The 12315-nt window shown below is 39.9% G+C and overlaps 1 long non-coding RNA gene across 2 annotated transcripts in view; it reads right to left on the bottom strand.

Moving 5' to 3' along the window:
* The window catches only part of LOC106515880 (uncharacterized), a 123034-nt gene that overhangs the window by 80688 nt on the left and 30031 nt on the right, over positions 1–12315 (bottom strand). For both annotated transcript variants that reach the window (XR_001310047.1, XR_001310046.1), the window contains exon 3: positions 5423–5582. This is a non-coding gene — a long non-coding RNA (uncharacterized LOC106515880). The remainder of the gene's footprint in view (positions 1–5422; positions 5583–12315) is intronic.

Raw genomic sequence — 12315 nt, forward strand, 5'->3', positions numbered from 1 at the left:
GAACTTCCCGACGTTGCTTGAAGCGCGTCCACCATAGACTTTGTATGTAAACCTGCTGCTCCTGACGCTGAAATCGCGTTTGGTGTGAACGCACCATAATCGCGCTTGAGGCGCCGCAGAACTTCCCGACGTTGCTTGAAGCGCGTCCACCATAGACTTTGTATGTAAACCTGCTGCTCCTGACGCTGAAATCGCGTTTGGTGTGAACGCACCATAATCGCGCTTGAGGCGCCGCAGAACTTCCCGACGTTGCTTGAAGCGCGTCCACCATAGACTTTGTATGTAAACCTGCTGCTCCTGACGCTGAAATCGCGTTTGGTGTGAACGCACCATAAAAGTAGCAAAAAAAATCTCACAAAAAATGGAAAAGATAATAGTAGTGAAGCCTAGCTAAAAGTATCCAAAGCCACCAGAAGGTTAGCTAAAAGCTAAAAGTATCAAATGGCTACCTGAAAGCTGTAGTAGCTAGAAGCTAAAATAGTTAAATGCTAACTAGAAACAAAAAGTTTTAAAAAAGCTAACAAAACATTGAAGCAGCATTGGTTTTTTAAATGTTAAAGTAGCAAAAAGTTARCAAAAAGGTAATTGTAGCAAAAGCCTACCCAAAAGCTGAAGTAACTAAATGTTACCTAAAAATAGTAAAAAGCTACTTAGAAACTAACAGTTTTACAAGGCTAAATAAAAGCTAAGTTTGCAAAAGGCTACTTAAAAGCTGAATTAGCGGAAGGTTAGCTAAAAGTAGCAAAAGGTAACCAGAAAGCTGAAGTAGCAAAAGGTTAGCTTAAAATAGCAAATCACAAGCTGAAAGTATCAAAAAGCTTAAAGTGGCAAAATGCTAGTTAGAGCCTTGAGGCAACAATGACTTTCTAAAATATAAAGCAGCAAAAGGTTAGCAAGAAGCAAAATGTTTTAGGAGGCTGGCTAATAACTTAACTAGGAAAACTCTACTTCTAAGCTGAATTTGGAAAGGCTTAGCTAAAAACTAAAGTATCCAAGCACAAGCTAAAAACATCTGAAAGCTAATTGGAAACTAAAAGTAGCAAAAGGCTACCTAGAAGCAAAACATTTTACAAGACTGGCTAAAAGCTAAAGTTGCAAAAAGATATTTAAAAGTTGAAGAAATATAATAGCTAGTAGCGTAAGGCTACCTAAAAGTAGCAAAACACAAGCTAACTAGAAATCAAATGTATCAAACTGCTAGCTAGAACTTTGAAGCAGCAATGGGTTTCTACAGGATAAAGTAGCAAAAGGTTAGCAAAAAGCTAACTAGAAAATAAAAGTATCAAAATGCTAGCTAGAACCTTGAAGCAGCACTGGGTTTCTAAATATAAAGTAGTTAAAGGTGAGCAAAAAGCTAAAAGTAGCAAAATGCTAGTTTAAAGTCACAGTAGCTAAACGTTAGCTAAAACACAACAGAGGCAAAAGGCTGGTGAAACACTGAAAGTAGCAAAATACCGGTTAAAAGCTAAAAGCTAGAATCTACAGGCAGTATAAGGTTTTGTAAAGTCTCGATGATAGTGGACCTTGAGGTCCAGGACTGGGTATCACTGATTGAAAAAACAGCTACGACTTAAAATTTCTGTCACGAAAGGCCGCTGGCCTTTAATCAGCTTATAAATATGAGCTAAAACACAAGCTGACAATGAGCAAAGGAAACACTTGGTTCTCTGCTTTGTCTTCTTGGCTCTCGTCAGCAGTGATGCAGCAGGATGAGGAGACGGTTGCCATGGCAAACACAGTCACTGGGAGTACATTTTTCTTTTCGAGGAGGGGGGAGGGGGGGATTCTAAGGCGTAATTGCCTTCATTAATAATAAAAGATGTGCAAATCCAAAATAAATAAATAAATAAAAAGTCAGACAAATGATTTCCTCAAAGTGTTGCACAAGCTAAAAAACATCCAAACAGATGCTAATACAGTCACAGAGCGATGTGCCTGAATGACAAATGCTTTCAGTTGGGCTGACTGCGTGGACGGATGTGTAACACATGCACATAATGGATGGATTTAAACTGCAGAGTACTGTAACAATATGTTGTGTTCAGTCGTCAGCGGCGGCGCGCCCTGTTGTCTGACGGGAGCTAACAAATGAAACCCTGTCAGCTCGGCTGTGCTTTAGCCTAGCTATCCGTGTCAGCGGTGTCATTCATCTGGCTCGTCTCCGTTGCTTCTTTTGAAGGTGTTCCTCTTTCATCCCTCTCCATTTAATCTCAAACCCCCTGCCTGACAGCTACGTCCCCCCCTCCCTCAGCTCTGTCCCCCGAGTTTCCACGAGGAGTGGACGAGTGGACTGTGGGAGTGATTGATGCCGACGGCTCCGCTTCAGAGCCGGGTGGCGAGGACAAGGCGCCACCAAAGTGGACAGGTGATGAAACGGGGGTCTTTGAAAAGTAAATCTTTTCTACCTTAAGGGTTGTTTACTCCGACTAACATTTTCTGAACTTGAAGCTTTGAAGGATGTTGAAATGGAGACATAAAACCCATCTTCGCTAGTTTAAAGCTTCTCAGTGGAAACCGTGAAATCAAACATAGATAAATGGGCTAGGACCCCTCGAAGGAATGCATGTCGCCCACCGCCAGAGATTCAGACTGAGGTCATCTTCTGATGAGAAGGGATGACTCTCGGTTACTACAAGACCCAGTTTTATCTCAATATCTGTAAAACTTGCTGGGGTAAAGCCAATTTTCTGTAGGCTACGATCGATTAGCTGTGGCAGCTATTATTAATGTGTCTTTTAATGAAATATTCTGTGGCCAGATGCCAACGAAAAAGCCAAAATGTCAGGACCCGTGTTATTTGTCAATGTAGTAATTTCCTTTTTGTTGATTATGTTTCATAATTCTTGTGTTTTATGTGTCTTTTACCCTCTTGTGTTTGGCTCATTTAACACAGCTGCAGCCACTCTTCTCATTAGGCCTGGTTCATATGGCCAGTCAGTTTTATTCAGTGTTGGGGACAGCTCTGCTAATCCACTGACAGCTTAGCTATTTACTTAGCGGAATTGCTAACCTTTGGAACTGTTAGCGGATCGATTAGTCTCCACTAAATTAGTTTTCGCTAACCTTAAATCCACAAAAGAATTCACAAGTGTAAAACTTTTTTATGCCATTCATCTTGAATTAAATAAAAACTATCCACTCTTAAAAGCAGTGCTGGGCGTGTCAGGCACTGTGTGCAGCATGTAGCATCTTTAGCAGCTAAAAAAAAATCTAAAATAAATAAAATAACTTTTAACATTTAAGTAACAAATACAAAAATTGATAGCGTATAAAAATAGTAGAAAAAGTATTTGCAATTTGTTGTTTGCCAAACTTCAGATGGTATTTATAAAAATACAAACTCAATCAAAAAAAAATGCTTTTATTCCGAAAGATGTAAACTGTCACAAGTTAGACAGTTCTATTAATGGTTTGGATTAGCTGATTTGCTACAGATTAATTAAACCAATTGAATCAAACTAACAACAGATTTGTGTCAGTCCCACCAGACTTCACCTTAGCAGTTAGCGTTAGCTCCCATTATTATTATTTTATTATATCAGTTTAGCAGTTTAGCGTTAGCGGAGCTAAGATTCTTGTTTAGCGTATGAGTGGTTAGTGAAACTAACTGTAGCAGGAAGTGACTGAAAAAAGGTCAAAAGTTAAACTCTGCTTTAAGACGCTCCCCTGATTGATCCCCAATATTTATTTTTGACAGGCATTTTACTTGATTTTTTCCTTTTTTTTTTCGTTCAACAGCCGAATCGCTCTCGTGCTTTCACCTAAACAACTCCTCTGAGATTCTGCGCCTGTCTGATGCCGCCATATTTGTTTTGTTTACCTACACGGACTATAACCAGCTTGTAGCTTTCAATGGGTTTTGATGAATTCCCTTTGTTTACATTGAATGCATACCCACACTGCAAAGCTAGAGTAAACTCAAACTGCACCTTTTGATACATTTTGATTCCATAGTTTGCCGTGACTACCTTTTAAATTTCACTGGCAGTTGTGTTGTTCAGCTGAATAAATCTGCCCGGGCGCTGCTTGCGCCTCGCTCTCTGTAGTCCATTAATATTCCGCTCGTCTCCCGTTTCAGATAAAGAGGAGATGCACACTCCTTTTGCTCTCTAAAAACACCAGCTGTGCAGAGCTGTGAGACATCCACAGCAGACGTATTAATAGATTCATACATTCAGGCGAACTTATATAACTGCGGAGTTTGCGAGTGGCTCCATCAATATTTCAGTGTTCGTCTTGCATGATTTATCCCCATGCGTACTTTTTGTTTCCTTATATTTCTCCCCTCAGATTTATTCACCTACATTCAAAACCGAGCCACCTGGGCGCTATCAGGGAAAGGGGGAGGGGAATAGCGGGGAGGAGGTGAGTTCCTGCATGAGCAGATATCAGCCATTGTGCAGTCAGGTGGGTGTTGATATGCTGCTGGCGCCCTGAACAGTCCTCCCTTTCATATCCTGCTCATCTCCCCCCCAGTCCTCTTGCCAACACTTCCTCTGAGAGCCTCTCTGTCACTCACGAGCCTCGCCGTGCTCGTGTTTTTACCCCACTGCCCCTGCTGGTTCTCAGTCCTCCAAACCAATTAGTCGCTCAGTCGTCGACTGGACCAGGAGTCTGGAAACTTCTGATAGAGCAGCCCGAGTGACGAGCTTTGCTGCGTTATGTTGTGTTCGTTTACAGGGATGAGCATCCACCTCGGAGGCGCTGAGCCGATGTAATTACACGCCACTTATTCCCCCCCCCCCTCATTTTTATTACCTTTTTCTCTTTGCACTCACCGTCGCCGGCACAAAAAAGCGAAAACAGCCCGTGCGTTATCGCCGCGATGATTCACCCGTCAGTTCACATGGCGGTGCTCTTCTTCCGTCTCCCTGCACACTCACCCGGTGCCGCTGCACAATTTTCACCGGCTAAATATAAAATTTGTGGATTCAGCGCTAACATAATATAGGAACAGATTTGAATTTGACGTTGTGTTTAATTGCAGATGTGGTCAGAGGTTTATAGACGCTCATGCATGTTGGTATTTATCGGGACGTAATGGTTTTTCAACATACAACTTTAATTGTTCGAATTTATTGAGGGTTTTATTTAATAGCAGTCAACCACAACCTTTTTTGTCTCCATCAACAAGCTTCTGATTGATATTTTAACCCTCTTCTTCAAGGAAGGGCCAGTAGAGTTAATTAAAATTGTCTGATTTCTTGCTAAAGTGCTAAAACCGTTCATTGGGTTGAGGTCTGAGCTTTGGGAAGGCCGTTTTAGAAGCTTAAGGTTAGCCCGACCTAACCAATCAGGAACTAGTTCTGGTTTGGGTTTATTAACCTGTTTGAACACCCGAATGTGTCCAAGTTGTACTCCACCTTCATTAGTACCGCCCCCATGTTTGATGCTACAGTGTTGTCAGGTTTGAAAGCCTCACCTCGACTCATCCGATGAACTTGAAGGTGTCACTTTTGGTGCAGGAGCTACTTTCTTAAACATCTCGGTGGTTCCTCGAGTGCTCCTGAACATCCAAACCAACTTCCTTTTGTCTGAAGGTGGCTGATGAGTTGAAGAGGATGGCTTGCTGTGGCGATATGCTGAAGAAGAAGTTGTACAATCATTTAATGTGGAATAAAAGGTTCAAAATTACCATTAATGGGATCCATGATTAGTTGTAACATTAGACTTTATTTGATAAACATATTTTAACTGTAAAATAAAGACTCTAAAAATACTGTAGGCTGTTTAGTTTTGTAAATTAAACATATAAAAGGATAGCATCAATGCTACATTGCCTTATACTGTATGTATTAGCTCGGTGCTAACGCAACAAGCTAACAAGCWRMWCTGWKGTCCTCCATCCATATTTTCAGTTMCAGGCTGAGTCATTTCTACCTTCTCCTCTCTGTCAACGCTCTCTGGTTTCATTTAAAAGAGTCGATCATCAGATATTGTCCAAGATTAACCTTCAGGGTGGATATAGCTCGCTAGCAGCCTCACACCAAGGACCTACCTACGTCATCATTTACCCAGAATGTTTTGCGTGTAAATAAAATGTCTCGTTTCGTGTTAAAATATATTTTTAAAATTTTAGTTTGAAATTTATAAAAACTAAACATCCTACAGTATTTTTACAGTCTTTATTTTACCGTTAAAACAAATGCTTATCAAATACAGTCTAATTTTACAACTAATTGTGGATCTCTTTAAAAAATCCAAAATTAATAACATTTATGCTCATGAGTGGATGGAAACATGATGGTCTCTATGTTTAACACCAAATATTTGACTCTATAAACTGATCAAAGTGCATCTAAACACACCTGGAGATTTTCTGAGCAACACAGTGGGTTACCTAGTTTCCCAGGAAATAAGAGTTATCCAATTAAATAACTCTGAGAACCATAGTAACATGCGGTAAACACAGCCAGGCTTCGCCGTAAGGCTGTTATTCAATCATCAGAAGTAAAAACAAACAATTACTGCAGAGTGACCCTAATGCAGCAACAAATGAGAATTTATGCACCAGGAAGCGTGGGCCGGGAATGGAAGTGATTCATCCCTGATACTCGTTGGCAAGAGACCGCTCGAGATCCTTATTCACAAGAATAATGATGATGCTGATGAGCCGCGCGTTTATTATTTTTGCTGTCTAAGTGTCTTTCATGTCGAGGACAAAGCATTTCCCGGGGATTTTGCATTTCAAAGACGCGCGGCGGTTTTGCTCTGATTAGAATCGATGCGAGGACGTTAGCGAGGCTAATTAGCCCGGCGCTAATTGTGCGACTGAATAAGTTATGGCAGGGGCGTATTATTAGGGATCAGTTAATACCTCGTAATGCTCCATCTGATATTTTGTAAATTTTCATTGTTCTGTGCGTTTTTGTTGCTTTTATACGTAGATGGCAGTTTTTCAGAAACTGAAAAGACGAGCCCAAAAACATCCTCCTCCTCATTCACATTACCTTCAACACAGATTTTTTATTTTAGTCACGTTGTCACTTTTTTTGTGTGTGTGAAGGAATCACATTTCAAAGCTGGCTCCGTCTCCCAGTTGCCATGGTAACTCTAACAGAGCCGGGATGCCTGGATGCACAGAGACACATTTACAGACGGTGTGCAGAACTAGATTTAACACCCGTCTGTTTAACATTTCTAAGCTGCTTGTTACCGCTTCATATTTCTTTTTACAGATAAAATACACGAGGAGTTTATTTGTTTGGATAAACTCACTGGGGTTACTCCCGGCTCGTGTGTGAGATGTGGACGCGATGGGTTTACGCCCATTCTCTCGGAGCGCCGCGGGACGTAAATGATGCGGTAACGCAGCCTGTCAGATCTGAAACTGGATACGGGTGACGATGCTTTTGTCTGCCCGTCTCTGAGGACTGGGAGGAAGACGTTTGGACGAGTGATCTCAACAAATCAGACCCTGCGTTCGCCAAATTCTGACTTGGGGATGGTTTGAAGACACAGATTCAAACAATGGAAAAACATCTAAATTCATGTTTTTTCCACCCAAATATCTTTACTTAAATTTTAGCAGTTTAATACAGCTTAAACATTCATCAAAAACAGCAACATTGGTAATATTATTTAGACACTGTATTAAAGCAAAATCAAAATACAAACATAAACCAACAAAGTGCCCTGCACTAAATTCTGATTATAATGCAACCCATCACCAATTACATACAACATAACTATAATAAATTATCCAACATAACTGTGTATGTATCTTTAAATAGCTGTTTATAATTAGGAACTGCAGTGTACACCTCCTTCAGTCATTTGGACTATCTTCTGGCATGTTTGATCTTGAAGCTATATTATGAAGGGATTCCAGATGCAATCAAATAAGTCCTGTTTGCCCTTTAAAGTGCCAGTGACCTCAAATTTTTGTAATACATATGAATGCATTTTTAGAAAGAGGACATTGACAAAATATTGCAAAAGAAATTTCATGTCACTGAGATGAGCAGTTGTTGAGATATTTGATATTTGCCTGTGAAGTAACAGGAAGTGATGTCAAAGGGGAATGTCTGCATGTGAACAGAGCGTTGCTACAACAGCCAAACACCCAGACTGTAGAGAAGAATCTGATGTTTCTTTAGATTATTTTGAGTCACTATCAGAGATACGAAGAAGAGTCAGAGTTCAAATAACATTGTTTCAATAAACAAAGACCAGAGAGATTTCTTTGTTAAAGAGCCCCCCTTTGATGTCACTTCCTGTTTCCCTTTGGCTGAGCCAAGTTCAAAAGAAAATATGCCAGTTATGTGACAAAATGGGTTAAATCGTGTGTATTATTCCAACTTACTTAAATATAAAGATGTTTCCTTTGACTTTTTGTATTTGAAGAATATGCATGTCACAGGAACTTTATGTAATCTTTTCTAGAGGGAAGGTGGATAACATCTGTCAGATCCATTGGTTGACATTCGGTTTATGAGTCTTTTTCCAAAACACTGATTTACATTGTTTTGCATTGAAAAAGCATAAGTTTATGAATGTTTGTTCATTTTTAGTATAATTATGTTTATCTGGGTACAATCCAAAGAAAAATAACTTTGGATCCACTTCAGTTACATTCTTTACCTCTTTCCAAAACAACATCATTTCCCAACAGTACCACATACAGTGAGCCAGAGTCCCTTTGTCTTCTGTACATTTTGTGCATATATCAGGTATTTCCATGTTATACCTATTGAGGTCTACTGGTGTAATGTAAATTCACATCAGCCATTTGAATTGGATCACTTTCAGACCTGTGTTAATGGAGATGTGGGCCAATCTTCGTCATTAACTCTAGCCATTAATCTTTATTCCAAGCCTGAAGTCATCATAAGATCCTCCAGAAACATGTAACATCATTGAATGGTAGAATTTGGATATGATTCCTTTCTTCAAACAATCCTTTGCTAACATTTTTTCCAAAGATGATTTGGTCGGTTTTGTCAGATTAATCATGTTTTTTTTTATTAGAATCTAGACTGGATCATCAAATATACTGTAGTTTAGTTGACGTTTATAATCCTGCATCAGAAAAGCAAGAAAAAAAAGTGCACAAAAGGATGAACTTTCTTGCTTTTTGACACAAACCTTGAACATTAAACTCTATTATAATTATAAAAAAGCTTCCTGAAAACGTATTGTGAATGTTTTATGACTCATAAGTTGCAAATGTTTAATTCCAAGTTAGAAATTTCTCACTAAACCAAACTTTAAAAACTAAAAAGGCTGCTTTGTGCAAGAAAATTGGTGCATCCCTGCAGTTTTATATCTGATTAAATGAATCCATTCTGGTCTTCGAGGTTCACTAAGCTGCACGTTTTGGTTGTTTCTAGCTTTCAACACACAGCTACACTGCACAGCTATAAACCGGGAGTTTAATTTGCACCTGTCTGCAGTTTGTGCAAATTTCAAAAAGAAATGTTTATGGGGAAAAAAACGACGAGCCAAGATTCTTTCAAGCGAGAGCACCGTGTCACGGCGGCCCTCGCATATTTTTCCCCGTCTCTGGCTGAAAGCCTCGGCGGTGAGTGAGTTAGCAGCCAGATGGCCTCGTGTACATCCACAGCTGACTCACAGTAACTGGTAGCTGAGTCCCTGCTCTCCTCTGCAGGCTGTAAATCATTCTATTCTGAGCCACCGTCAGGCGCTACTTCTTTTCCAACGAAGCGTTTTTGATTTTTTTTTTTTTTAGCGGGGACGGCAGGGAAAAATGACTAAATCTCGAGTTGCAGGAAGGAAGGTGAATGCAGCGCAGAACGAGGATGGATATAATTGAGCCGTCTTTGTGGACCGTTCGCTCGCTCGCTCCTCTTTCTTCAGACTGGCTGGTAACCATGGCGACGGCCGGTCTCGTTACCTGCAGGAAGAGGAGGGAGGAGGAGGAGGAGGGATGAGAGGAGCTCGTGACTTTGAAGCTTGGGTTACCAGCCACGGCGGGTGGAGGGGAGCGGAGGGGAGGGATTTTGCACAAAGACCACGCTGTTCTCTACACATCCTTTCAGCGCTCCAGCAGCCAGAGAAGGAAACAAGATCAATGGCACGAAGCAGTTGATTAGAGTAACTCAATATTACGAGTCGGGTTTCCAAAGATGCTTTTGGAGCAGCGTCCATCTCTCATGTTAGCAGACTTCACACGCCATGAATTAAACTCTTCAACGTTCCTTCAGAGTACAAAACGGCATTTCAACGTGCTCTCCACACAAACATGTTTTTGTTTATTCTTGTTTATTTTTTATCCTTTTGTTTCTTCAGTGCCCTCTGCTCCTCGTCTTCATTGTGTCTCAATTCAGCGGTTGCAGAGGGCATAGGGCGCATTTGTGTCCAACTTAGCTTAAACTGTTGATTTCTCATTTAAAGTGGATGGTAATGAGATAAAGTAAAGTCAGTGAGGTGAAATTTCTGGGTGTCATCGTGGATGACAAGCTGACATGGAGACCTCACATACATTATTTGAGAACCAAAATATCTAAATCTATAGGAGTAATGTATAAAGCCAGGGAGTTATTCAATGACAAAACTCTGCTTGTGTTGTACAATTCAATAATTGTTCCACATTTAATTTACTGTATTGAAATCTGGGGTAAAGCTTGCAAAACAATTACAAATCCAATTTTTTGTTTTACAAAAAAGAGCCGTAAGAATTATCGTGAGAAAAGATTACAACCATCCATCAAATACATTATTTTGGAAGCTGAAAAATTTTGAAATTCTATAATTTGATTGACTATAATACTTTACGGTTTATGTACAAGCCTCATAAAAACTTATTACCTTCCAACATTCAGGTAAACTTTGTTAAAAGAGACAGTTGTTATTATCTAAAGGGGATGGAAATTTTTGTGAAGCCATGTTTTCGTACTTGCTTGAAAGAAAGATGTACTTTAATCCAAGGTATAGGATTATGGAACACACACACACACACACACACACATATATATATATATAGTATTTTTAATGAAATGAATACATTTTTGAATTAAAAATTGAATTGAAAAAAAATTGTGACGTTCACGTAACAACATTGATGTTAAACACATACCTTTAGCCATTAGCTTAGCCCTAACAAAGACTTTTGCCTCTTTTTCTCCAAACTCTGATGCCACGGTTGATTACAACACAGAACATCATTTCAAAGATGGCCGGATCAGACGTCTGATAAACGTCCAGTTCGGACGTGAACAGGTCAAGTTTTCTTTCCTAGTTTATCGCTCATCTTTCTGTAGCGTGCGCCTTGCCAGAACCAGGCTCCCTTCAGTCTTTATTTACACACTGACTTATTATTGAGAGGCGGCTTTACACAGTAAGTAATTAATTTTTGACTAATGATGTGCCAGTTGCTTGACAACAGTAATTACATCTTAATGAGTGAAAAGCTTAGTGTCAAATGATAGAGATGCAGCTGGATTGCTGCTAAATAGCTTTTAAACCCTTAGAAAAGCCAAAACGACAACATGCGGGGGTTAAATACATATTTTTTTTATCCCTGAATGTTAACCTGCAGATCTCTGATTTATATGTTTACACGGGGTTAAGGCAACATAAAATAAAGGATGTGTTTCATACGCGCCGGGTGGACATTATAATGGTGACGTTTTCCTTTGTCAGTCGTCTGGTTTTCTTCTAAAATCCTCTCAGCAGCTGCGCAAATGGACCTCCAGTCCCCCCACCACCCAGAAAAATGGGCCGACACATTCCAGGAGACGCATGAATGGGATTTGTTGTAGCGATGGAGGGAGGCGGGCGTGCAGCGGCCAGATTTGGAAGGCCTGTTGCCATGGAGACCACTCAAAGAGGCCGAAAGCAGCTGTAGACAGTCAGCTGATTGCCCATTGGGGCGAAGGCTTTCAAGCACGATTTATATTTTTTTTCACTAAGTATTTGTTTATTTCCTTCCAGTTTCATCACAGAGAAAAGCCTCTCGGGACAAAAATCGCCTCCTCCATTTTGTGTCTGGAGGGTGCACGTGGGCGTGAAGCTGTGCTCGCTCATCACCTCACCTGTCTTCAGGCATAGAAGTGACTCTGAAAGCCGTTTGAAAAAAAGGAAGCTGTTATTTTGTGGTTTTAACCATTAAACACTGTAGCAAGTGTGAAGGATTCAAGTACGTTTTATTGTCACTCGCAACACATATTCAGGTTCCGATCTATCCAAAAATATATTTAAAAAAAGAAAAACTAATAAATATACTCAAAAAATTACAAAAATTACAAAAAAAGATATAAAATGTGTGCAACAATGCCAAAATTGCAAATACACTTGCATTGACATTCATTTTAGAATAGAATAGAATAGAATAGAATAGAATAGAATAGAATA

The sequence above is a fragment of the Austrofundulus limnaeus genome, unplaced genomic scaffold (genome assembly GCF_001266775.1).
Source record: "Austrofundulus limnaeus strain Quisiro unplaced genomic scaffold, Austrofundulus_limnaeus-1.0 Scaffold33, whole genome shotgun sequence".
Lineage (NCBI taxonomy): Eukaryota > Metazoa > Chordata > Actinopteri > Cyprinodontiformes > Rivulidae > Austrofundulus > Austrofundulus limnaeus.